Raw genomic sequence first — 8,024 nt, 5'->3', positions numbered from 1 at the left:
TAAGATGGGATGGAATAGAGGGAGGAGGGGGTGCTAGGCTCAGCTCTTCCTACAGATGCATGAAGTGCTCGAGAGAAGTTGAGTAGGAGAGAAACAAACATTATTGTGTGACTTCCTTTGAACTAGGGGACTCACATGCTCTCCTGTAGTGCATAACTTGTTCTAGCCCTATCTAATCTCATTTGCTTTGATTTTAGTTTATGTAAATTTGGTATTCTGTGGAAAATGGTGCATTATCTCAAATGCCTTCTGCCAACTGCCTGTTAAAACAGTTATCTTGTGCTCTTCATTGGAGTTTAGTCTGTAACCCTAGAGTTAATAACTTGTAAGTGAACAAAACCAGTCTCCTCCCCATGGTAAAACAGTTCCTTTTCACCCTGTTGTTGGTGTCACAGAGTATGCACACATTCTTACACATGCAATTCAAGTCATGTCCTTCCTCAGGAACACCATTACAATTTTTTCCAGTATTTTGTTGAAACACAAAGGGACCATTTAAAGTAGCTTGGAGCAGTGGAGCTTGATATAATAATACAGAATTTGCTATAACTTATCTTTGACTTCAGTTGGACAGTGATCAGAGAGGCTGTGCAGGTTAATTTTCTGCTTTTTCTTCAGCAGTGTCATAAAGACTCTAAATTATGAGCTTTTACAATCTTAACTCTTAATCTGGGTTATTTGGTGCAAGACGGACATCTTGCGTTCAAAAGTGAATTAGAGAGTAGTCACCCCATGAAATTAAGGATCTCAAAGTGGTAATGACCATCAGGCCTGGAAAACCGACAGTATTGTGGTTGTGGACATGACACTTGGAACAGGCAAATGTCTCCTCTGAATTAGCTGTTCTGTGCTGCAAACGGGAAGCTGATCTTCCTGATACTTAAACATCAGAAATTTGTCACTGAATTTCGGCCTTTATCTGGTTAACTCTCATCCTGAGAGGGGACTAATGACAGCTCAGTCACTGCTCTGGATGAACTGGGAAAGGTAGACCTGGAGGGAATACCCCTGCACAAGTGATGGTTAAACACCACTTCTCGTGCTGGGCTTAAGCTACTTGTCCCACTTGGGAGGAGGAAGGGAGCCTGTTTTGGATTCACAGAATTATTTGCTTACCTTGTTTTGTGAAATAGTACTACACCTTACCCTCCCTTACAAGGCATAATTGTATTTTACAGCACTGGGCTGTAGGAAGTAACTGTTTCAAGCACCAGCTGAAGTGTAGCTTTCTCAAAAAGACTGTTTTGCGAAGCTGACCCATGCTCTGGAGAGCTGATTTTGTTAGTATCCCAATCTCAGCTTAGTTTCGCAAGCAGTTTGTGTTTTTACTCTGAAATGCCTCCAGTGTGCAGTTTTGCTTATCTTGCAACGCATACAATTATCGCAGGGGGTCCGATGCTGCTCAGCACCGGTGTGCCATGACCTTCCTAGAGAGAGCGTCCTGCAAAGAACAGCTCTTCCGGGGGGATGGCAGGCCTCCTTGGGCAGCAGGGGATTTCAGCAAGTGCAGCGACTTCTCTGCTACAAGTGGTATCAGCTCTTTGTGAAATCACCCAAGGCGAACTCGGGGACAGAGAGACAGGAGCCTCGTTTGGCAGTTCCACAGAGGCAGCTTTTGTTGTCCAGCAGCCCCTGTGAAGGGACGGCCAGGGACAAAGGCTCCCTAGTCTGGGGCAGAAACAGGGGCTTTTTATGGGAAAGGCAGGGGGTGGGGTAGAAACCAATGAGCCAACTGGGTACAGACTATTACCATATAGAAACAAGGCGTGCTGGGGGTGCTTCACTTTGTCACCATGACCCAGAGGAAGGTTGCTTATCTCTGGGAGAGTCTTTTTGCCCTCAGGCCTCTCTCCTCCAAGGGAGTGCAGAGGGCTCTTGTGCCAAGGGATCACAGCCCTCCACATACAATCAGACACAAATCTGACATCTAATATGTGAAACTGGTAAAAGAAATAAGAACTGTGTTTGGATCACCAGTCAGAAATAGAATGCAAGATCTGGTTAATGACACTTGAGTAAAACAAACAAACAAACCCATAAAAATTGAGGAAACACATACTGTGTGATGGCAATTGAGTTCAGTGTTCAAGCTCACATTGCAGGAAATAGTAACAAAAAGTATCCAGAAAATAAAAAATCCTGCTTGAGAAGTGTTATAATGTATCTTTTCCTGAAACTCCTTTTACAGTGTGCTCACATCTTGTAATGTTCTGTTTTAGGTGGGCAGGAGAAAATAAGAAATGATGTGCCAATGCTCAAATGGCAATGAAATTATCAGACCGGAGGAATGCTGCCACCTCTTTCTTTCTCTTGTTTCTGGAATTACCACAGATGTCTGATACTGAGAAATAAAAATACGTAAGGCACTTTTCCCACAGGAGTTATTGTGATTTTAGCCTCCTCTTCATAAACTAGGGTGAGTCAGGTATGGTATAAAGGCAACTTAAAACTCACTCCATGCATTAAGAATAGGAAGATCCTCTGTAAAACTGAGCAGAATTTTCTCACCAGAACTATGACTTGGGAGAATGGCAGCTGATGTGGGCTCTGTTTGGTGGCTGGCAGCTGCTGGCATTTGCTTGTCTAGGATTTGATGTTTAGGTTTTTGTCTAGATTTTGATGTCTAGTCAGATATCAGATTTGGGTAGAAAAGGGCATATAAACTTACTAACATGGTAAATTGAGAGGGATGAGGTTACCTGCCATAATCTGTATGTTCCGCTACTTACTGCTTCCTTGTGGTCCCTGACTCTCATCTTCTGAGTGTGACTGAAATCTAAGCTGTAGGGCCCTGTATGTTACATCTGTGGGATCCTCATCTCCAGACTGAGGCCATGTGGGTGTGTTCCTGTAGTGCAATAAACAGCAATGGCGTGTGCCAGCCCATGCCTTGCAGGTAGAAGTGCTTATGGCAACCTCAAAATCTACAACAAAGTTTGACAAGTTTGCTTTGTGATCTCCGTTTAAGTTTGGGGTTTTTTCTTTATCTATAAATATCTTTGTACGGAAAGACTTCTGATAACAGCACTTAATCTGGCAGAGAAAGGCTTTGCAAGCACCAGAGAAGGTGACTGAATTACCCAAATCCATGCTAGGAAAAAGTCCCTCAGATAATTGTTAGACCCATGAGTCTTGCCTTGAAATGCACTGGATCCATGGTTACTTTCTGAAAAGTTGCTGTAACCCAAACAAGCTTCATAGGTTAGTGCCCTGGGGTGAAATATTTTGGCCTGTCTTCTGCCAGGGCTGAAACCACAAGTTCATAATGAGGCATTTTAGCATTACAATTGAGGACCCTTTTTTTTTTTCCCTTTTACCAGGCTAGGTGCATTCTCTGTATAGATAGTAACAGTAAACTTTTTCCGGTCAACATTTTAGTACTGTATGTCATTTGCATCTGCAAACAATTGCAGCTCATGTGTGTATTTTTTACAGTGTTGGGCAGCCTCAATGGATTTTTCACCTCTGTTGGACCTCTACTGTCTGTGTGTATGGAGGGTCCTTGCAGAAGTGAGCTGAGACCTGGGCACTTTATTCCTGGGGTTTTTTTCCAGTAAGAAGAGGCTGATCCAAGCCTTTGAAATTACTGTTGAGAGTTGACAGTGATGCTGGTACATGTCTTCTGATTTCTTGTACTAGGAGTCTGGCATAAAGTGACTGCTGCTTCCCTGGGACCACTTTCTGCCTCCATTAAACTTTTCCCTGCTCTCTTGATGTAGTTCTTAATTTCAGCTACTGCATCCCAGTGTGTCTAGAATGGCTGATTATGTCCCTCCACCTTGCTTGTTGATGGCTTGTCTTGGGGCCTATTTCTGGAATGACTCACTTCAGCATTACTGAATTATGACTCTGAAGTTTGTCAGGAAGAAAGCTGGTTACAGTAAATGAAGGGGATGAGCAGTCAGTCTGCATGGTTCTACCTCCTCTTTGTTATTCACACCCCCTCGAGCACTGTCAGGACAACTCTTGTCATTTTGCTCCTGCTCTTATCACAGGAGATGTTTCCTATGAAGACTGAAATGTATCTTCAGCACCATTTACATTCCTGCACGGATCATAGCTTCTTTAATAAAAGAAGGTAGGAGTTGATATTTATTCTCACTCTGCTGCATGTTACACTGGTGTTGAAATGCTGTGAGTATTTCTTCATAGGGTGAACATCCAGCAAGGCCATGCCACCCCCTCATGGATGACAGGCTACATCCAAATGGTGAGTTACCTCAGCAAGGAGTGGACAATCTTTGAGCACTGCTGACTCACTGAAACCTCTCCTGTAATGAGGCTCCTGGCAGATCAAACTTGCTGATAACTGCAGTCACTGTGGATCCCCCTGCATTGTTTCCTTTCTCTTGGATGTCACTGTTAAAAGTATTTATTTTTCAATGAATTATTGGTTCAAGTTCATTGGAATACATACTGCCAGCTGGAAGTGTGGAGTGGTGTTATTGCTGATGGCCTGGCTACTGAATCCCCTAGCTGACAATGAAACTAATATTTCAGCTATTTTAGCTAATATTTTAGAGCACCTACAACAGGGATCTTGCCTCTGTTAGGCTCTCAGGCTCCTGTGATTTACTTAATTGTTCATGCACTGCCTAACAGGCACTTGCTGATGTTCCCTGTCGGTGAAGCACGTTGGTTAGCAAAACTTCAGGACTTCCTTTGTGTCAGAATGTCTTTTTAGAAACGTGTTGGAAGTTCAGTGGCACACCTTGAGGAAATGTATGGAAATCCTGCAGCAGAAAACATCGTGAATACTGAGTATGAGATGGGTGGGGAAGAGATGCTCTTATTTTTGTAGAAGTGTAATGATTTTACTTGTAGCTTGAACATAATTAACTACACTGAGATGAAAAAATTCCCTCTGGAGAAAGTTAAAAAAAACAAAACATCCATCCCTTTACTTCTCCTCTGGGGCCTTGGCTTGCTACCTCAAAGTATGGGTGGGTGGGAATTCTGTGTGTGTAAAAAAAACCCAAATGAACAACAGCCCTGTTTTCAACTTGTTGCTTAGCCATCGTGGAATTTAATACCATAGAAATTGCATTGTTATGGATTACACACAATTTTTCAGGAAGATTTTGTAGACTGGCAACAGTTGATCTGGGTTTTGGCAGGGTGTATTTTCTTTGGTTTAGGTTTTTGGTGTTCTACATTATAGTATCAAGAGTCAGAGGAGACTAGAGTGATAAAACAAACAAATCTGTAGTGTAGCAGAAGTACTTCTTCATTGAAGTGACACTGCATGTCTTCCCCATCTTCCCTTGCTAGCTGGCATCCTTTTGAGACTGTACATCTGTGATGGGGCAGAAGTAGCTGCCCCAGCTGCAGGAACTGAAAATATTCTTTGCTTTTTGTAAAACAGGGCTGCCCAAACCTGTAATGTTGCCGTACTTGGGCCATCCAGAGCAGGGCTTGGGTGAAGCAGCAAAAGCAGAGAACAGGAGTTGCTTTGTTATGGGTAATCCTAAACTACCCTGGGCTGGAAACTGTGGAGTATCACATTAGAGATGCAAACACATGCATGCACATAGAGTGAACTTCTATTTCCTGAGGGGAGCTACCCTCAGGCTTCAACTTTGTGTGTTTGGCATGGTTGCTGTATTGTCACACTCTATTTTTCCCTGAGAAAAACCACACTATTTCCTTGATGTTAAGTGTCTGTGCTTTATTCTTGCAAATTTCCAGTTCTGTAGTTTGTTACCATTGACCACAACTCCCTGCATTGCCCAGGTGCCCTCTCACTGGAGCACAGGAGCCACTGGGCCACAGCCCCTCCCTTGGCAGCACAGAGAGCACCCGGATCCTGCCTGAAAGTTTGGGAGGACTTTCCTCCCAGGAAAGGTCCCTTCATCTCCTCTGCTACAGAAACAAGCAACAAATGGCAGAAAAGACCTCAGGTACCAACATGAAGAACCTTTTCATTTTTTATGTTCTCTTTTCCACTTACATGTCAATCCGTCAGGAATGCTTGCCAGGGATACACTGACTAGCTAGGTTTGTAAGAATATAAATATTTCTGAGGGCAGAAAGAAGGACCTCTTAAGGGGTATATAACAGCTTATGCTCATTTGGATTTCCAAATAATTCTCCCCACTCCCATTTCTGTGTAGCCAGGTGAGTCTTAAAACATCCCAGCTTCTCTCCTATAAAGCCTGACAGTCTCATGCCCCTCAGTTCACAGACACTAACTCTATTTCCAGCTCTGGAATGCATTACAAATTTCAGGGCTTCTGCTGCGGTTCAAATAGCTTTGTATGGTACACAAAGCTATGTTACCACACTCATACAGCAGTCACTGAATATTTATGACTTAATAGCAATACATCTGCAGTATTTGTCAGGAGTGTTTCTAACAGAAATGCAGGTTTTCCCCACAGAACAAATAATTTACTGAAAATGTTTAATCAACCCATTTAAAAAAGAAAATAGATTTTTAATTACTCTAAATCTACATGCTTTCAAGATTCTGTCATTATTTTCAAATCTCAACATTGGCTTTTTGGCTTATTTTTATTCCTAAAAGTTCACTTGGCACAATAATTTATTGGGATTGGAAAAATAATATGAGCCTTGAGGGCTTGAACTTCAAATCCATTCCCCTCTTCCAAATTTGGGTGTCACTTTAACAAGCAGCAAAATGTATTTCTATTAAGGAGGTTTTTTCCTTGTTTTTGTGCATGAAATAGGGCAACTCATCTTGCATACTCTTGTATCATCATATGCTCACTTAAATTTTGTGGAACAAAAAATTTTGTGGAACACTCTGGGAATGCAGGCCATTATATCCATTAACCATATTTATTCCTTTACTTTTGCTGTGTTAATGCAATAGAAAGTAATTTTGTTTTGTTCTGGATATAATTTACCTTAGTCAACTTACTAAACAAAACACAATTTCCCTGTAAACCAAATTCTTGTAATCACTTTAATGCATTAGTAGATAATTAGTACTGATTGACATAGTTGGGCTTAAGAAATTAGCTTTGATGTGAGTACAAGTATTTAAACTGGTGATGAAATAGTTATTCCAAGGAAAGACAAATTTTTACATAAAGTTAATATAAAAATGTTCTAACAAAGAGTAAAAGCTAAATTTTATTTACTTTCACTTTGTAATCTTCATAACCTTTTACAATCTTCCTCTTTTGTGCATAAAATCTACTTTTAAACAATTTATCAAGCACAATGGAAAAACTGAAATGACTTTAAAAATTATTAACCAAAGCACGCAATACATCTTTATAGAAATTGTCAGCTGTCATCTTGGAAAAAGAAAAAGCAAAGAAAAGGTGTAAAATTCGATGCTGACTTTACAAGAAATCTTATTAATTTGCTTTAGTAGTACTGATCTTCCAGAGTTGGTCCAGGTGAGAGATTCCAAGGCACTGGAAGTGCAGCAATGACCCCACAGTGGTGTTGCAGCAGGATGGGCTGGAGCCCGAGGCTGTCAGGGCACATCTGGAACACGTGTGAGATGCCAAGCAGAGGAAGCTGATGGGCAGCTGGCTGAGGAGTCTCACTGTAGGCAATGATGAAAAATTCCTGTTATTCAATAGACTGGTCAAGTTTGTTTAGAATAAGATCAAACTGTATTTGTTGAAATGAATATGAAAGAATCAAACCCATTCTATCCCTTCAGGTCCACCAGCTGGATATCAATTCCCTTATTCTCCTCCCACCTCATGTAAGGAAAATGTGATTCTTAGCTAAGTAAGCTAAGAACTTTGCACTGGATTTGAAGACTCAACTCTCTGGGGGGGGTCAAAACATGAGCAATAGAAAGGTAGATCTTGAATGTTTATCTGCAATTTTTTGTAACAGTCAAACACACTAAAATCTTCCCAGAACTAGTCTTAAAAAAACCTGTGGTTTCTTTGAACCAATCTGAAGAGAGACAAGAGCAAGAAAACAATGAAGAGGCTACACTTTGCAGAAGAGGAGAATCTTGGAGGTTGCTGTGCATAATTCACAAACAGAATTTATTGAACATTCTGGATAAATTGTATTTGCAAGTTCTCCCA

General features: G+C 41.3%; 1 protein-coding gene and 1 long non-coding RNA gene across 4 annotated transcripts in view; one reads left to right on the top strand and one right to left on the bottom strand.

Moving 5' to 3' along the window:
- Positions 1 to 3,994: 3,994 nt before the first annotated feature.
- LOC125326602 overlaps positions 3,995 to 8,024 on the top strand; it is a 54,403-nt gene continuing 50,373 nt past the window's right edge. Inside the window, exons 1-2 of the long non-coding RNA XR_007203909.1 lie at positions 3,995 to 4,078; positions 5,734 to 5,900. This is a non-coding gene — a long non-coding RNA (uncharacterized LOC125326602). The remainder of the gene's footprint in view (positions 4,079 to 5,733; positions 5,901 to 8,024) is intronic.
- Positions 6,915 to 8,024, bottom strand: part of BANK1 (B cell scaffold protein with ankyrin repeats 1) — a 136,486-nt gene continuing 135,376 nt past the window's right edge. For all 3 annotated transcript variants that reach the window (XM_048305046.1, XM_048305048.1, XM_048305047.1), the window contains exon 16: positions 6,915 to 7,522. The gene's annotated coding sequence lies outside the window, so the exon portion shown is untranslated. The remainder of the gene's footprint in view (positions 7,523 to 8,024) is intronic.

This window comes from Corvus hawaiiensis, chromosome 5 (assembly GCF_020740725.1).
Source record: "Corvus hawaiiensis isolate bCorHaw1 chromosome 5, bCorHaw1.pri.cur, whole genome shotgun sequence".
NCBI lineage: Eukaryota > Metazoa > Chordata > Aves > Passeriformes > Corvidae > Corvus > Corvus hawaiiensis.
The sequence above is the reverse complement of the archived record's forward strand: the minus strand, read 5'-3'. Positions and strand labels throughout refer to the sequence as shown.